This window comes from Dasypus novemcinctus, chromosome 1 (assembly GCF_030445035.2).
Source record: "Dasypus novemcinctus isolate mDasNov1 chromosome 1, mDasNov1.1.hap2, whole genome shotgun sequence".
Taxonomy (NCBI): Eukaryota; Metazoa; Chordata; class Mammalia; order Cingulata; family Dasypodidae; genus Dasypus; species Dasypus novemcinctus.
Window position 1 is genome coordinate 29,735,080 of NC_080673.1, and position 19,824 is coordinate 29,754,903.

A 19,824-nucleotide genomic window follows, 5' to 3' on the forward strand; every position below is an offset into this window, starting at 1 on the left:
ATATGCCCCGCTCCCCACACCCCCCACTTTTCCCACATCAACAATTTCTTTCATTAGTGTCGTACATTCATTGCCATTGATAAATACATTTTGGAACACTGCTACACAGCATGGATTATAGTTTACATTGTAGTTTACACTCTCTGCCACGGGCAATAGTATATGGACTAGAGTGGACTTTCTGGTATTCTACTATATAATTATTGTGATTCTAGCAATGGGAGAAATTAAATCATTGATGTGGAGACAATGAACACTGGAATTGCTGAAGGCAGGGAGAGGGAAAAAGAAGTGTAATATGGGGGCAATTTTGGGACTTAGAGTTGTCCTGAATGATATTGCAAGGACAGATGCAGGACATTATATATCCTGCCATCACCTAGTAATGCATTTAATGTGAAAAATCCAAGTTCTGTGCCACATTTTTATTTGTGCTTTAAGGCATAGACATAATACACATTTCATAATTAGACACAAATATACCTTGAATGTTCAATGAAATTTTAATAACCTACATAGGACAAGAATATTACTAAGATTTTAAAAACTACTGAGGCAGACAAAGTCTAAATATTTATTTTAAAAAAGGTCAAAATATTTTTTCATTTGCTGGCTAAAACTATATTTCTCTAATATATTAACACTGTAATTACTTGTTAAAATAAATGTAGATACGCTATTAAAAGTGATTCTTATTTTAAAAGTATTATACAGTTTTTTCAGTGATACATATTACAAAGTGACAGTTTTTATTACACAGAATTTAAATAAAATAACCATCTTAATTTAAAAATATTCAAATTACTTAAAGTAAATGTTTTATTATGCACTTAAAAAAGCTTTAAACACTCAACTGTAGCAGGTGCCTAGTTTTTGTTTTGTTTTGTTTTTGTTTTTTAATGGGGAATTGTTTCAAGACATGAATATTTTAACTGCCTGTATTAGTCAGCAAAAGGTGTGCTGATGCAAAATATCAGAAATCTGTTGACTTTTATGAAGGATATTTATGTGGGGTAGAAGCTTACAGTTACCAGGCCATAAAACATAAATTACTTCCCTCACCAGTATTGCCACATTTTGGAGCAAGATGGCTGTCAAAGTCTGCAAAGGTTCAGGCTTCCTGAGTTCCTCTCTCCCTAGGCTCATTTCACTCTGGGCTCAGTTGCTCTGTTCTCTCCACAAGGCAAGCTGTAGACTATCAGGCAAATGGCTGGTCTCTTTTCCCAGGGCCTCAGCCTCTAAGGGAGACTTGTCTCCTTCCTCATGTATCTGTTTCCCTGTGTGTTTACATCCTGGCCTCCAATATCAAAACTCCAACCTCTCTTATCTGCAGCACAGTTTCTCTGTGAGGCAGAGATTCAATATCCTACTGGCATGGTCCAATCAAAGCCTTAATCATTATTTAATCAAGTAAAAGTGAAATCTCAGAATCCAATATAATCCAATATGCCCAAAGCAATCAGTTTACAAATATAATCCAATATCTATTTTTGGAATTCATAAATAATGCCAAACTGCTACACTGCTCTAGAGTGCTTTTCAAACAGTAATAATTACTGACCCAGTTTAAGTAAATGTAATACAAAGGGATAGAGAGCTACCCTAATCATCACTTGAAATATTCCTCTCTATTTAATGTTTCTTCATTGATTAAGCATTATACCTAGATACTTTCTTTTGATGATAATGTAGAAAATGTGTTCAAAAATATATGTGAATGATATATTCATATTCTATGCAATATTTATAAAAGAATTGGGATGTTTACCTACTGAAATAGCTTTAAGAATATTTTGACAATTTAGTAATTCAAGGTTCACTTTTTGCATTTTAATAGGTCATTCAAACAATACAGATTTTTTTTTTGGTTTGGCTAATTTGTATATTTTATTAAAATATTTAATTTACACAAAGTTCATATTTTTGCAGTTTTATGAGTAATGTTCCACTACAGATGAGAAAAATATACACATGAATAGAATATATTCTGAAATAGAAAAAGAATGACTTCCAATACTGCTTGTATGGTGAATAATAATAGCAATATTCTAGCAGAAAGCATAATGTTACATAAGACTGAAAACATCTTTGTAAATCTACCAAAGAAATGGCAAAAATGTAAATGTAAATGTATTCTTCCTTGTTGAAAAGGAAATTCAAAAATATCAACAATATCTGGAACCTCCTGCTACTTGGAAAGCATTGGCCAAATATGACTTTTTTTTTTTTTTTTTTTGCTTTTTAGAAAAATTTTACATATGTTAAAAGGCCCAGGCATAAAAGAACACCCTTACCTAGTGTTGAGATTTACAAGAACCATACTTTCAGTCAACTAGAAATAAATCCACTTGTCTGAGAAAGCAGCAAGCAAACTGTCTCTCTCAATCTTGGCTGCAGGTATAGTGAGACAAAAATGCTCTTAACTATTATAATTGCAAACTGTCTCTCCACTGATATTTCACCTATAATTTTTATGATATCCTGCACTATGGAAAATCTTACTGTGATTTTATTTTAATGCGATTTGGAATGATACCACCCCCCGGCAGCAAATACAAATTTTCTCTTTATGAAACCTAGGGCTCTATGTTGTTCTTCAGAAAAAAGGTTGCATCAAATAAAGCTCCAAATAAAAAATTCACTGTGGATGTAATGTAACAAAGTAAGCTGAATGGAAACTAGCAGAAACAAGAAAAAACATATAATCATATCTGCAGATATAAGATATCAAATAAATACTTTTCAGATGTATAAAGAAAAATTTGATTATTAAATATATGAAGAACAAAACTATAAAAATAAATATTTATTAAATATAAATGCTAGAATTTAGATATCTATGTAGATATAGGTGGCTATAGATATAATTATAAATATAGATACAGATACAGATTTAGATTTAGATACGTATATCTATCTAAAACATAACAAAATAGGAAGAATAAACAATTATTTCTGTCTTGAATATCGAATATGTTCAGTAGCTGGCTTCACATAATTGTGTGTATTCTAGGGAATTTGTGCCTGAAATACTTCAATTAATTTGTTTATATTAAATATGGTATCATACTATAATTAAAATTCCAAAAATTTAATGGAAAGATTAAATAACAGATTAAACTCAACTGAAGAGAAAATACATTAACTTAAAGATAGACCCTTATTACAAAAAATAATCTGGAGTTCCAGATTCCTCTTTCTGTGTTCTTAAGATTTCTTTTAACACATATTTCAAATATAGTATGTCTAAAGCAGAGTCCTTGACTTCCCATGCCATTCAAACCCATTTCCCCACTCAGTCTTCTTTAATAAATAAATAAAAATAATAAATAAAATAGCATTGTAAAAATCCTGATAGTAACTCCTTCTTTTTCTTCAGTTTCCCTCAAACTCTCAGGCTTTACTTCATCACTACCTCTTAAGAATAATCAGAATCTATCTACTCTCTCCATTTCCACTGCTATGGCATTGCTCTCAGCCCTTCATCTCATACCTAATTTCAATCTCATCACTCTTTTGCTGTCACTCGTTACTACACATTATTCTTATTCTTTTCTATTCTCACCAGTGCTCAGAGGAGTACCTGACACACAGTAAGTATTCCATATTTACTGAGTTATGAGTGAACAAACTGGGTAATATCGATTCCTGAGATTTGCACAGTACTTTTTAAATAAAAACTTTTTGGAAATTTTAGCAAGGTCTCCATAGTGTTCTCTTGTCTTCTAAAACTTGAAAGCCCCTGTGCTAGGCTGTGAAAGGCTCTTCTGAGACTCAATGAACTTCAATATGTACTTTAGCATGAATGAAATAAATAGATGTAAAATGCAGAGCAATAATATGTTAGTGGTTAGAAAGGTAATTTTATTATGTTTTTCAAATAGTAATATTATAATATTAATAACAGCTAGTATGATTATATATGTATGATGTGTCAGAAACTTTTCCATGTGCTTTTCATGATCAAATAATTGGATTCATCTGGGCTCTTTGTGAGACCAAGTTTATTATTATCCCCACTTTTTAGATTGGGGCATTGAAGTATAATAACAGCCATGACTCAAGCTTGTTGCTTAATCATAATTTTAATTTGTACGTCATCCATTATATTAACAAATTAATTATTTTGGAAAGTGGGCAATCTGCCTGCAGATGGTGAGATAAACTTTTAACAGGCATTTGTTAAATCTTTGGTAACTGGTCCTTTTGATTGTACATTGAGACTATTTCTTTGTACCTCATAATATGTTATGAATTGCCAATAAAATTAGATATGGAAATACAGGTAGGATTTTGTTATACACTACATAATATTAGATAATTGTTGGATGCCCTATATGCTTTTTGAAAGTTGTAGCAAATTTGTAATATTTTTTTCTTTTCTAACCTTATTTTTAAAGAAGTTTTAGATTATGGAAGAGTTACATAAAATACAGGTGATTCCCATATACCCCACCCTCTCCCCTTCTCATAATTTTCCCTCTTAATAACATCTTGATTGCAGTGATTCTTTGTTTTGTTTTTTTTTTCTTTCAAGTTTCAGGGATTCCCCAAACACCTTCAGGTTTGATGTATTAAAAAAGAGAATGGATACAGATTAAAATCACCCAAGGCAAGAAGCACTTAAGATAGAGTCCAGGGGAGGAACCAGATGTGGAGCTGTCACTGTCCTCTCCCTTTGGAATTGTGGATGGTTTACATTCCTGGAATCAATGACAATAAGCAGAGTACTCCCAACCAGGGAAGTTCACCTAAGCTTTAGTGTTGAAAGTTTTTATTTGGACTGCTATGTAGGCTTGATTGATTGATTGATCGATTGATAACCACTTGGTTCATCTCAGTCTCCAGGTTGACTGACACTGTGCAACACAAAGTCACATGGTTAGACTGTCCAGTGGCCAAAGCACCCAGTTAAACAAAGATGTACTCATCAGTCAGGACATGTCAGAGACCTGGAAATCACCTCCCAGGAGCTAAGGGTGAAGGCCAGATGATTGCGGTGATTCTTCTAATAAATTTAAAATGCCATAAATAAAAATTCAAATTATCAGATTTTCCACATATTAAGAATTCAGTTACATAAAAAAGAAACTCAGAAACTATTCTTGATTTTGGAGATTGAAAGTATATTAATAAGTCTATGGAACATTTCCCTTGCTAAGAAGGCCAATATGTGCAGAATTTTTGACTATCACCTATGTTATGTTCTATGTTGTATGTTCTTTATATAAGGTTAATCTGCACTATCTTCTGTAGTCTATGCTAATGAATACTATTATCAAAATTGTTGACAATATCAAAACTACTAAATGCATTGGAAGATTATTTGGTTTTATGAATTGAACAGTTATGGATTAGGAGGTTGAAAGAATAGTCAGATATTTACATATCACATATTCAATTATTTTTACTTGGAAAAAGTATTATTGATAGTTTCTAAGTCTATGATTTTCAAAGAGATGGTCATTTCTTTAAACATATAAATAATTTATTTTAAACAAAATCTTTTGTTTAAAGCATATCTACTTATTCCTAAGGCGTCTTTGTATATAGATGGCCTTTACTTTTGCTAATGCCTGTCATTATTTTCAATATGTGAACAATTTCATCCATTTAGTGCCCTTGATTAGTATCCAGCTTTCTGAGATGTTTCTCAAGCAGAAAATTGCTTGGAAAAATAAAGACAGAAAAGACATTAATATGCATTGAGCACCTGTAATGTGTCAAACATTACCTTACTTCATTTAATCGAATCCTAATAAAACCTTTAGGTAAGTATTATTAGCCCTATTTTATAGCAACAGTTGAGACTCCAAAAGATTAAGTAATGTTCATTCAGTCATTAAGAATTTATTGAGTGCCAAGAATATTCCATTCATTAAGCCAGACACTTGGATCACAAAAATGAATAGAAGAAAATTCCTGCAAGTATGAAGGATGCTATGATTCGATATAAAAATGGAGGGCCAAGGTTAAAACCCAAAGTATTCTGAATTTCCACTATACCATGCTACCTGATATTCTTCCTCCCTCCCTTTCTACCCTCTGGCTGTATTTAGATATATATGAATAATATTACCACTTCATTAATCTTTGTGATGGAAAAAGGTTAACTCCTAAACCTTTTACTCTTATAGGAAAAGACTGTCATAAAAGTAATGCAATAGAAATATCAATCTCTATTTGTATATCATTCAATATTTGCCAGGTAATATGCTATGCACTGTAAGGGGACCAAAGTATACATAAACTCTTTTAAGTGGATTTTATATTCTGTAAGGGAAATAGATCATATATGTTAATAAGATCATCAAAATCCCACATTATTTCCACCAATTTTCTCTTTTGTCTCCATTATACATGCTTCCTTTTGTAATCTTAACATGGCTCTTGCTATTAATCAGAGCTATATTGTTCACTTTCATTGGGAGGGTAGAAAAGGGAAAAAGAAGAGGGAGAGGAAGTGAAGGAAGAGGGAGGTATGAAGTGAGGGGTGATGAAGGTGAGAAGGAGACCCTAATGTTGAAAATAATTTCTGCATTTCAGTCCAATTATATCAACTTAAGACATATATCCTTTGGACAAATACCTATCTCCAGGAGAATGTCACATGCTGATTAGTATAAGAATGGTACAATCAGAGGGATATGCGTGATTGACTCTCAAACAAAATTTCTCATCCTAGTCACTATTCACATTTTGGGTCAGATAATTCTCTATTATATTGACTGCCCTCTGTATTGTGGGATATTTAGCAGCATCCCTAAATTATTCCTACTATATACCAATTCCACCCCCAAATGTGACAACCAGAAATGTTTTTAGTCACTCTTAATATTCCCTGAGGACAAAATCATCCTTGGATAAGAACAAATTTATCTACTTCTGTTTGAATGTCAGGGCATGGAGCCAGAGAAGGTGGAACCCGCGCTGTGGTGATTTAGCCATTATACCGACCACAGTGACATTCCTACGTTTGCTGAGGAAAAAACCGAGACCGAGATGGATTAAGAAACTCATTTATTGTATATATCTATTAATCTGTGATTTTCCTGAAAGAAAGCTAATAGTCTAAACATTTGTATGTACTTCCTGTCCTATACAATAATTATCATTGCTCTCTAAGTATGTTTTTTGTGCCAAAACATTTACACATGAAACATGCATCATTAATTATCTTTTCACAGGGAGATCATTGCTACGAGATGACTTAGAATACAAGGGTAGGGAGGGCTGTCAAAATCTGCCCAGGGAACTGAAGATGCCTTAAGGAGGTGACAGCTTATAAGATGAGAGGAATAAATATGGTTTGGAACATATCCAAGGCAGACACACTAAGTAGTGGGTCAAGCATTTACAGATGAAAAAAATTGGAAGCAAGTGGTCCATTAAGAAATTATAGTGATTTCTGGGAATAAAGTCCCTGGAAAAGCAGGATATTCAGCTTCTTACATCATGCTTTTGGGAATAGATACTATCTAGTCAATGATAAGGAACCAAGGAAAGGCTTACCAAAAGAAGAATAACAATAGTGAGTTGCTAACAAATTGCTCTGACATAATGTTAATATTACATGGACAAAGGGAGGTAGGATTACCTGAGACAGAAGGAAAAATAAGGGTGTTCTTAAACAAGACTGGGTGAAAGATGATGAGCCCTGAAAGTAAAAGGATATCAGTGGTTTTGATGAGAAAGTCAAGCTCCAGAGAGAATTAGAAAGTAGCACCTACCAGAAGTATTCACTGATTTAAAGTATAGAAAGAAATGGAAGGTGACACCAAGATTTTTGATTTGCCCATGTAATTGGTACAATGTACTAATAAATGGAAGACCAAGGAAGGGGGAGTGGGATAGCAGGGGAGGTTTACAAGGAGTGTAGATAGGGATTGAAGATGATAAATACAATGAGAGTTATGAAGGACTAACCAAGGTTTTCTTTTTTCCTTCAAAAATTGTTTAACTATGTTTTCCTAAATCTTAAAAAAGCATATTATAATTTAAAAGTATGCTATTCTATAAGAAAGGGCATAGTTGACTAAATTTTGTTTTGTTTACTGTCATTGTTTTTGATACAGCTTTTTTTTTATTTATCTAATAAAGTTGGTAGCATAATATATGTGGTGGTTTGAAACTGTATGCATCCCAGAAAATCATGTTCTTAAAGATAATCATTTTCAATAGATGTAAACCTACATTAAGTAGGATATTTTGATAAGATTATTTCTATTAAGAATTGACCTAGAGTGGATCTTTATCCTCTTACTGGAGTACTTAATAAAAGAATAAAATTTAGATTCCAAGAAAGAAAGCCAATGAAGCAAGAAGCTGAAGGCAGTGATACCTGGAAGAGAAGGGAGAAACCAGCAACACTGCCTCTGTGGTGGTTTGAGACTGTATGTACCCCAGAAAACTATGCATGTTCTTAAAGTTGATCTCTTCCTGTGGGTATAAGCCTATTTCAAGTGGGTCTTTTGATTAGGTTACTCCAGTTAAAGCATGGCCTAAGGTGGACCTTGATCTGCTCATTCTAGTCCTAAACAGGATGAATATGAAAAGAGAGAGAGAGAGAGAAAGCCATGGAATCAAGAAGCTAAAAGTCATGTGTATTAGTTAGCCAAAAGGGGTGCTGATGCAAAATACCAGAAATCAGTTGATTTTTATAAAGGGTATTTATTTGGGGTAGGAGTTTACAGATACAAGGCCATAAAGCATACATTACTTTCCTCTTCAAAGTCTATTTTCACATGTTGGAGAAAGATGTCTGCTGATGTCTGCCAGGGTTTAGGCTTCCTGGGTTCCTCTTTTCCCAGGGCTTGCTTCTTTTTCCTCTGTGTGCTTACTTCCCAGGGCTCCAGCTTAAGACTTCAGCATCAGACTCTAATGTTAAAACTCCAATATCAAAACTTGCAACTCTGTCCATTACAATGTTTTTTATCTGTGAGTCCCCACCACTCAACACCCAACTGATGTGGTCCAATCAAAGCCCTAATCATAATTTAATCATGCCCAGGTACAGACCAGTTTACAAATATAATCCAAAAATTTTTTTTTGGAATTCAAAACTATATTAAACTGCTACGCTCCACCCTCTGAACTCCAAAAAGACATTATAATATTTTTTAAAAATCTTAAATCAGTAACAATGCAAATACTAAATCATATCACAATTAATTTAAAGAAATACAGTTTGTCTTGGGGCAAAGTTCCTTCTGCTGGAGATCTCTGAAACTTACAAAACTTCATCTGTTTCCAATACACAAATGGACAGATAGAGAAAAAACATTTTCATTACAATAAGGAGAATTTGGGAGGGAGAAATGAGTCACAGGTCCTCTACATTTCAATAAACTTGCAGGGCATGCTTCATTAGATGTCAAAGTTTGAGAGTTATTCTTAAGATGATGTTTTCTTCTCCTTAGTGCCTTATGGGAACCCACCCTTTCCACATGCTTTCCCAATGGCCATTTTCTTGGTTCCACCCTCATCAAGCATCTGGGTGTCAACCAAGCTCCAGACCTCACCCTCCGAGAGTGCTGGGGTGATTGCCACACCTTCCCCAATCTTTGGGTTAGAGGTGTAACCCCCCTAGTACAGTGAGGTGAAGGCAACATCCTCCCTAACCTTTGGCATATAGGCTCAACCTTCTTGAACAATGATTTGACTACCTGGCCTTCTCCAATCCATGGGAACAGGCCCATCCTTCTCAGAACTGTGGAGCATCAACCTCAGCCACCCTAATCCTTGAGGGTAAATATGCTTCACCCTGTCTGTACCCTGGAGTGGCAAAACTCTTCCCAAATATTAGGTGGAAACACACACCCTCTTCAACTGCTTGGGCAAATGCACCCTCTCTGTACTCACCCTCTGGGGTTCCTCTCTTGGCCCAATGTTTTAATTCCAGATTTCAGCTTCTATGGTTTTCCTCTTGAAGTTGTTTCCTCTTCAATCTCTTCTTTCCATGTCCCTTTTATTCCAGGCTCACAGCGGCTTTGTTTATGCAACTCTCTCAAAAAGTCTGTTGGTTTAGCATGTAGGAAGGAGGGGTCCAATCAATCAGACAGTAAGACTTTCCATAAGTCTCTCCAATGTAACTGCCTCTTCAATCCTGATTTACAATTTCTAAATTTAGTTAAGTCCTCAAATGAGGCACTAGCATTTGGGAGCTTGATTCCAGAGGCTTGGAATTTCTGGAATCAGTTTTTGTTTTTTGTGTGTCCAACATTTCAGTCCTCAGAGTATTTCTCTTGTCTAGCATTTTGCTATAAGCTGCAAGGAGAAGCCAAGCCACATGCTCTCCAAGTTTACTTTGGAAAGTTCTTCAGCTAAATGCCCAGGCTCACCATTTTCAAATTCTGCCTTCCATAAAACTTCAAGAGTCAATCTTGCTAAATTTTCTGCAACTCTGAAACATGGATCACCTTTCCTCCAGTTTTAAATAATAGTTTCCTCATTTACTTCTAAGGCATCATAAAAAGTCTTTTCAGCATCCATATTGCTATCAACAAAAGGCTTCAAAGCCTTCTAGACCTCTTCCATCAAGCAATTCATAATTCTTTCAAAAAATACCTCTTACCCATTTATGAAACCATTCCAGCAGTCCAGTAATTGCAAAAGCACTACCCCACTCCTGTACCAAATTCTGTATTGTCATCCAAAAGGGGTGCAGATGCAAAATACCAGAAATTGGTTGATTTTTATAAAAGATATTTATTTGGGGTAGGAACTTATGGATACCAGGCCATAAAGCATAAGTTATTTCCCTCACCAAAGTCTATTTTCATGTGTTGGAGCAAGATGTTTGCCGATATCTGCCAGAGTTTAGGCTTCCTGGATTCCTCTCTTCCCAGGTTTTGCTTCTTTTTCCTCTGTTTGCTTACTTTCTGGGGCTCCAGCTTAAGACTTCAGCATGAAATTTTAACATTAAAACTCCAACATCAAAACCTCCAACTCTGTCCTTTGCCATTTTTTATCTGTGTGTAACCACCCACTGATGTGGTGAATCAAAGCCCCAATCCTAATTCAATCATGCCTAGATACAAAAAAGTTTACAAACAAAATCCAATGTCTATTTTTGGAATTCATAACTGTATTAAACTGCTACATAATGAAACCTGGAAGAGAAGAGAGAGACCAAAAGACAGCCGTGTGCCTTTCCATATCACAGAGGAGTCCAGCTTTGCCAGTAGCCACCTGGCCCTCATAAACAGGGCGTTTGGATGCAGGATCAAAGGAACACCTGCGATGATAATCATGAAGCCTGGTAACTGTTAACTGGTAACCCTTGTGTCCCACTGTTTGTAACCTTATGAAAGCTGACCATGTCTGTTAGGCAGGGTGAGAAGCCGGATGTGGAGTAAGGCACAGTGCTTTTCTCCTGGCCTGCCTCCTTTGTGTCCTGTGAGTAGGCTGAGCATCCCCTGGCCTGCTGCCACAGGGTTCTGTGTATGAGGAAGGAATAAAGGCATGACTGCCGCTGGGCTCCAGTGTGGTTTCTCTGGAATATCAAGTTAGTTGACTAGGCTTGAACATCTATTTCACAATTGCCATAGTTGGCAGGCCAGGGTGGGTCTTAATCCTCTCCCTGGAGTCCTTTATAAACAAGGAATAAAACAAAGGATAAAAACTACAATACAGAAAAAAAGCCTCAGACAGAGAAAAGCATCCAGAAGTTGAAATCAACAAACCTGGGAGTGAGAAGAGCCACAGAAGGAGCAGCAATTCAATGAGCCCTGGAGGAGAGGGGAGAGATAAGCAGACACCACTATGTGCCTGATGGCCCACAGCTACAAATCAATGAGACAGCTTCTCTTGATAATGTCTTGATCTGGACACTTTGTAGCTCCGGAACTATAAGATTTTAATCTAATAATTTCCCATTATAAAAGTCAACCCATTACTGGTGTATTGCATGGAAGCATTTAGCAAAATAAAACAATGGTCTATAAAGGAAGCAGACTATAATTAAAAAGAAATTTCAAACAGCAAAAGTAAGCATTTGAAAATGTATAAATGAATTGTACAATATGCCACAAATGCAAAAACACATTTATTTTTCCATAATAAGTATACCCCTTTTTTTTTACTCTGTCAAGTACTAGGAAATATTTTTCATTGTATAATCATAGTTTAATAATGCTATTTATTTTTAAGTTGATATCAATATCATTAAATTCTGAGTTGAATGTAATTCCCACATATGCTATCTACTTGTATTTCTCTATTTTTAAAAAGATAAAAGCCTCCGTAGAAGAGAAATGACCAATATATTTTTTAATACTTTAGAAAGAAATGTTTGGTGTTTATTTATTTGTTTTTATTTTTTCATAAAGCCAGTATAGAGCTGAGATTTTGGATTTGAACTGAAGCCCCAAGTATCTCAATCTATTTTTTTATTCCTCCTCATCAATAAACTATAAACTTAAATATTTCCACAAGCAAGGTAGGGAGGAAAAGGAGTCATTTTACTAACAAGAACAAATCATATATGATGCTTTCTGCTGTGGTCTTCTCTTCGTGAAGGAGCTTAAAGATAGAGCAAAAGTTACTATTCAGTTGCATGATGCAAATTAATACATTATTAATAAAATCCCCCCTTCATTTTTCCTTTATTTCCCCAGCATTACACATTGTGAAATGGTTTGATATTCTATATGCATTATATGCCAGAAAATTTGAAACAGGATTTAGAAAGTTATTGGATAAATTTAATTTAGAATATAGGAAGAAAAAACTTTATGTAACTTAGTATGTTTCATATTTTAATGTGCTTACTAAATTTTGTCAGTATAATTTATAATTTCATTTAAATTATACTGATGTTAGAGCTACCCTGAATAATTTATTCACTGATTAGGTAATATGTACTGTGTGCTAAAATATTGAGCAATAGACCCATTCTCAGTGTTCTTTAGTTAGTACTATGCTATAGAAGAACTTAAGGTTGTAAGATTGAAGAATCTTAACAAAAATCCAGCCCTGCTGAAGTGAACCAAGGAGAACTGTACAGAAGACAAAGTTGGAGAACTGGTCAAGGGCAAAATCATAGATAGCCTCCTAGCTCAGGTAAACCACTTAAGATATATTTTCTAAGTGCAATAAGCAACTCTAAAAATATTTTCAAAAAGAGAAGTGAGATGAAGTGTTTTGTTTTGTTTTTTCCCAAAGATAGCTCTCATATTAGGTTGCAAAGCAGGTTGGGAGAATATAATAGAGAATAAAAGGAAGTTGGACAGATCAGTCAGAAGCCTACTGAGGGCTAGTTAAGAGATTGTAGTGGCTTGACCAGGATATTAGCATTGGAGACTGTGATAGTTTGAGTTATTTTATGAATCCCTGAACCAGAAAGACCATGTTTGGAAAGTAATCTGTTCCTCTGTGTGTGATACCCTTTGACTGCATTAAATTCAGTTGAGTGCCCTTTGATTAGATTACTTGTTTACATTGCTGTAGGGCTTGTTATGGGACTATATTAGTGAGGTGTGATTCTGACCAAGTCCCTTACCTCTTGCTGCATCTGCTATAAACAGACTCACACAGACCAAAGAGGAGATAAAGGAACTGCCATTTGAGAGAAAAGACTCCAGTTTTGTCCACAGCTGAGCCGCAAGAACAGAAACCCCAAGAGACAAGCCCTATGCCAGTAGAGAGAGACTACAGGATCACATAAGTACAAAGTCCCAAGAGGCTGGGTCCATGGAGCACTCAAAAGGGTGGCGAACCTAGAGGGGAAAGTAGAAACCTAGGCAGAAATCGGCAGCTATCTTGCTCTGCCACATGGTGGCAACACACCAGGATCAACAGTAGCTGATGTTGGTGAGAAGGCTTCTCTGATGGTGCTTGAGGTTGGACTTTTCATGGCCTTGGAACTTTAAGTTCTTACCCTAAATAAATCCCCTTTTTAAAAGCCAGAAGATTTCTGGTGCTTTGCATCAGCACCCCTTTTGCAAACTTAAGACAGAGATGGAGAGAAGTAGTCAGATTAAAGGCACATATTCTCGGTAAAAACTTTATGTTGTTTGATGCTATGTAGGAATGAAGAGGGTGGAGTTCCTGGGGGAGTTGCTATAAATCACAAATGAAAAATGGATGGAGCTGTGGCACTCTTGTTGAATTATTATTCTTTATAGATTTACAAACAAAGTAAGCACTATGGAACTACTGTGATTAGTAATGGAAGAAATCATAGCATTGACGTGGAGAAAGTGGCCACGGTAGCTGCTGAGGGGAGGGAGAGGAAGAAGAGATATGATGTGGGGGCATTTTCAGGACTTGGAGTTGTCCTGGGTAGTGTTGCAGGGACAGATGCTGGACATTGTGTGTCCTGCCAGGGCCCACTGGGTGCAATGGGGGAAGAGTGTAAACTACAATGTAAACCATTATCCATGTGGTGCAGCAATGCTCCAAAATGTGTTCAAATGCAAGGAATGTTCCACGATGATGAAAGAGGTTGTTGATGTGGGAGGAGTCGGGTGAGGGGGCTGGGAAGTATATGGGGACCACTTATATTTTTTTAATGTAACATTTTTAAAAAATAGAAAAAAAAAAGAGTGGGTCTGGTAGAAGCGAGTCACTGAGTAAGGTGAATTTCTTCCCTGACTGCCCTCTCCCTCTTACCCAGGTTGAATTTCTCAGGCACCTGTTATTACCACATATCATATCCAAACTGTCAATTCTACTGCCAACAAACCTTTCACAGAGCTTTCAGCTTCTCGTGTCCTCTATTTTTGATACCATATCTGTTACAACAACCTCTATCTTAATCTCCTGCCTCTTAATTTTCTTTTTTCTTTGATTTCCCCTGATCTGAATATAAATACTAAGTACGTATCCTAATGCCCAGCAGAGATGATGATACTGTCTGGTTTAAAAACAAAAAATACTGATCTGTTATTACTAAAATGAGTCTGCAAACTGCAATCCATATTCTTTTATCCTCTGACCTAAATGTACAATTTTGTACCATTATTATCCACTGCATATCTAACAAAAACATTTAGCTATCCCAAAAAATGACTGGATATTTCCTAATGCTGTGCCATTGATTGTTTTTTCTTTACACCTATAATAAATATAACAATATAAAGAATTTATATTTACATTGAAATAGGAATTAAATGTAACAGAAAAACTGAGAGACTGCCTTGTTACAGATGAGGAATAGGGTTTTTTTCTGTGAAAATGGTCTTTATGTGTATTTAGGAATTATTAAATATGACAGGCAATTTAATGAAAAATGTAGTTTTATTTCTGACACGTGGTATGGGGAATATTTTATACACAGTGGGGAATTAATGACACATACTTTCTTCACTTATCCACAGCCATAGTATTTGTATTCTTGCAGATAGTTTGAATTAAAATAAAATTGCTTTTGTAAATTCTCCACCATCTTTCAGAAAAGAGAGAAGGGACAACCACTCAGCATTTCCAGGTTCTTTACATTTTGTTCTTTTTTTTAATGGTTATTTCTTTTAGTTTATACCTGCATATATTGAATATGGCATTTTCTCCAATATCAAAATATTACATGCCTGATTTTAGTAATGATGTCAAAACTGCTTAGAAATTGAAAATTGCAATAGAAAATACTGAACATCTTTGGCTATACCAAAACTATTGTTGAAAAATTATAGGCAAATATTCTATCTTTCATATTTGTACAAAAGCAAGGTGAAAATACCACCTCTTTTTTAAAATAATGCATTATTAGGGTTATCAGAGACACTTATTTTATTAAAAATATAATTATGATGAGCTATTTAAATGTTTCTAAAGTTTATCAAATTGGTATTATTTGCATAAATATTCAGCTCCCATTGAGAATTAATTTGGTCTCAGTGTTACAGACTCTCCTAAAGAAGGAAATTGAATTCTCCTGACTGTTCAGTGTCAGTTTTACCAGGTGAGAAAAGACTAATGATGTTAGATTACTTTTCAGTGGAATGGAGTGAACTAAATTTGCATCAAGGGAGAAATGATTTCTTAGCTACAGACACATGAATTGATCAGATTGTCTGCGAGTAGTTTATTCTATGTATTTATATCTCTTTTTTTCATCTTAATGTCAACTATTATTATACAAAATTTATCATCGAAGTGTTAAAGTAAGAAACCAACTTCCAATGACTCTGCCTTAAATAAGTTGAAGTTTTCCCACTAAGCCTATCAACTGCTTATCTTACAGTGTAGTTCAAAGGGTAGAGTTGGTGTTATTCAATCAAAAACATAATGCTACCTGAATTTATTTTTTAAAATTGTCTGCTGGGTATTTTTGTAACATGTTTGTATGAGGATCAACACCAGAGTGATTCTTCTAATTTGAGTGATATTTCCCAACTATCATTCAGGATTTCAGAAAAGACAAGAAACTATAATACTCTTACTAGAAACAGTAAAAGGGACAATATCAAGGTTAATATTGACAATTATAACACACAATTCACTGAAGAAAGCTAGGAGAATTCTATTTAGAAGATTTGGATATAATCTTGACTTAGAATTTCATTTTGTGAAATATCATGCTCATGCATTTCTATAGGTAAACATAAATGTAGACTATCTATCCAAGAGCTCTCAAGTTGCAAAACAAGTCTTGTGTAGCTATTGGTATCCTTATCAATTGATAAATAACTCTCTAAACCATCATTTTCTGCAGTTCGAGCCACATAAATATAGTGTAATGAGATAGCCTGTGAAAAAAAACAGTGAAAGTGAATACATGTAAGAAATGCTATATACCTTATTCCCTTCTTGGAGATTCACCAGGAAAAGTATAAATGCAAACAACAACAACAAAACTAGGAGAATGTTTTTGTCTCTACTCCGCTCTATCATCATTTTTAATATTACATTGATTCCTCCTGTTTGAACTTCTAGCCTCATTTATAAGCTCTGAAAACTTTCTCTACCTTGAGGCTGATTGAGAGGTGCAAAATGGCAAACCTCACCCTGCTTATTTTCGCTGAATTCTTCAAAGCTTTCTCATGTGTTCCTTAAAATAACCAACTTCCTTTCCATTGCATACAATAAGAGTATTACCAGCTGAAATTCATCTCTCACCCATTTCTACCTATACCTCTACATTTCAGCCAAACTACATTTAATTCCCCTAGTCTCTTTAACCTCTCATAAAACATTATACACATTCTTTTCTGCTCCTTGCCAATTGTTTAATTACTCAAATCCTTCACATACTGTAGCCTTTAATTTAATTGTTATTTAAACTATAAAGTCTTTCTTGACACCTCACCTTCCCCACTCACTCTGGTTTCCATGTTGTTCTATAATGTATCCCTTTGCACCTTACTGTAACAGTGCATTATTAATGGTATGTAAGTTCTTGATTCTTCCAATAGACTATCAGCCTACTGAGGACAAGGAACAAGCCTGACTTGGAGCCGTCAGTGCCACACCACTTACAGAGCTGACTTTTTGGGACATTTCCTCCTCTTCTTTTTAACTTCTTTTAGACTTTTTTTCGTAGGCTGGATCCTCTTCTATAGCAGTGTGGGCTTTCTTATATATCTCCTCTACGATGTCTGGAGTACAGTGTTTTTATGTATTGAGATAACTATATCTTCTATGCATCGTCATCTTCTTCCATTAGGTAATGTATATCATCTGCAATGTTCTGACCCATGATGTGCTTCTGATGCACTTCTACATTGAATTCCTTGCTTTCTAAATCATAACCAGGAAATTGTTTGGTACTGTGAGGGATAGACAAGCCTCCATCCATTGCTCCCTTCAAAGACCCCAAAACTTTATCTTCACTGGTAGTTCTGGCAAGTCCTACATCCAAATAGCAGGTGAAGGCTCTGGTTTGATTATCACTTTCCACATTGTATTCATCTCTAGCTACTTCCATTTGGCCTTCATAGGTCTTATCCATGCCAAACCTGTTGAGAAGCCTGTGGACCCACGGTAGGCCAGTACAACATGCTGCGGCGTAATTTGTCAGGTCAACCTTCACAACGTACTTTGGGAGTTTGTGAGCATAAGCTGCACAGACTATTATATCCCCTTCTTCATGGGCATAAGCAATCTGAAAAATGATAATTCTGTTGGTTACATGAACTATCATCCTGTATTTGGGTGTGTTGTACTTACTTTTATTCTGTATTACAAGTGTTTTTTAGCATAGTCATCAGTTTTACTCCGTCTTCTAAATTTCACTTGGAATTTGTTGAAATAGTCTTTACTTTTGAAAACTTTAACAAACCCCATTCTGCAGAACTGAGAACAGCATCCTTTGCTCCCCACAGACTTACCGAGGAGCACACTATGAGGGGTGGGGGCGGCAGGAGGGAAGGAGACTGTAGTCTGGTCCATAGTTGACTTCTTGATTAAAATTCATTTCCCAAATTCTTGAAAATGAACAAGTACACTTTCTAAGATTAAAAAATACAGAAGGTTAGGAAAATAAAATTTTGTGAAATACAATTTTGTATTTTAAAGAATTGCAGAAGATAACTTTTTAGGGTTACCATTGAGTTATGTCATAGTTTTAAATGACCAAATGGAGAAACTGGAAAGTATACTAAAGTCATAAAGAAACTCTTGCAAGTTTTTGGACATAGAAGTAACCCAGTGAAATTTGTTTTATTAAGGCTATTCAGGAGGTGCAGTATATGATGAATAAAAGACAAAAGATCAAGAGCTGAAAAAGCTTTTGTAGTTTTGTAAATCAGCATTTGTGTAAAGCAGAAACAGAGCTATATGATAAGGGTGAGAAGAGAAATTTCCATCTATTTCCCTGAGATAGGATGAAGACAATAGGAGCGTATGAATGTAGATAATTTAGCTGGTGCCCAACCTGTATGTTAGGCATTTCACTTTCAGTAGACCAAATGTTTCTGAAAAGTGCAAGTACTGTTACTTGCTAAGAGACTAGGAACCAGATTTAGGAGAACTGTCTAGGGAGTGTGCAAATGGGAGAGGAGCCTTGACCAGGACAATATAAAAAAGTTTCCTGAGTAATTATAAATTCAAAGGTAGTGGGAATCCACAATTTGCAAAGGCACTATTAGGTATTTTGATGTGATTTTCTCTAGTAATGCTCAATTGCTCCCAGGGAAGTAGAGAAATGAAGGATACGTAAAAATATTACAGACTGGGGATTTACCAAGAATTTGTGCCTGAAAGAGAGTTGAAGGAGATAAATCACTAGGCGTCTTAGGCTTCATAGAAAGTCTAGAGAGGAGAGGGCAGTAAAAGCTAGAGTAATTTATTAACTGGCAGAATAAAGTTACATTCTGGATCTCTCAATGTAGTCACAGTGCAGACCAGTTAGTTGGAACAGTGGTAAGATAAGATCTGTGGTAAAAGAAAGAGAATGAGAATAAGAATCATAATTTCTGAGGTAAAGCACTTCAAAATAATGTCTATAGAAGCAGGTAGCTAGGGTGATCTGGAGGTAAGGATAGTTTATGGGATTATTTGATTAATATCTGCCTCCTCTACTAGAACTTGATTTGCTTTAGAGCGGGGACCATATCTGCTTCTGAATACTAGGTTATATTCCCTGCTTAAATTGTGCCTGCAATAGAATAGTTTCCTAAATATGAAAGTGAAATAAAGTAAATGAAGGTCTTTCAGAGCATTGGTGGGTTGCCCAGAAGGACTTTGAATTCTGTAGTTGGGGTGAAGAGTAAGGCTAAAAGACTCCTCCCCTGACCATTTACCTTACTGGTAATTGACTACAGTAGAAAAATAGAGAAATGCACAATGTAATAAAAATAAATGACATTAGCTCTGTATTAGTCTGCAAAAGGGCTGTCAATACAAAGTACCAGAAATCTGATGGCTTTTATAAAGGGTATTTAT

General features: G+C 35.3%; 1 protein-coding gene and 1 pseudogene across 4 annotated transcripts in view; one reads left to right on the plus strand and one right to left on the minus strand.

Annotated features, from left to right (window-relative positions):
* The window catches only part of FSTL5 (follistatin like 5), an 849,524-nt gene that overhangs the window by 367,623 nt on the left and 462,077 nt on the right, over positions 1-19,824 (plus strand). The gene's annotated exons all lie outside the window — the stretch shown is intronic.
* On the minus strand, positions 17,415-18,225 carry LOC139439247 (large ribosomal subunit protein uL18-like; annotated as a pseudogene).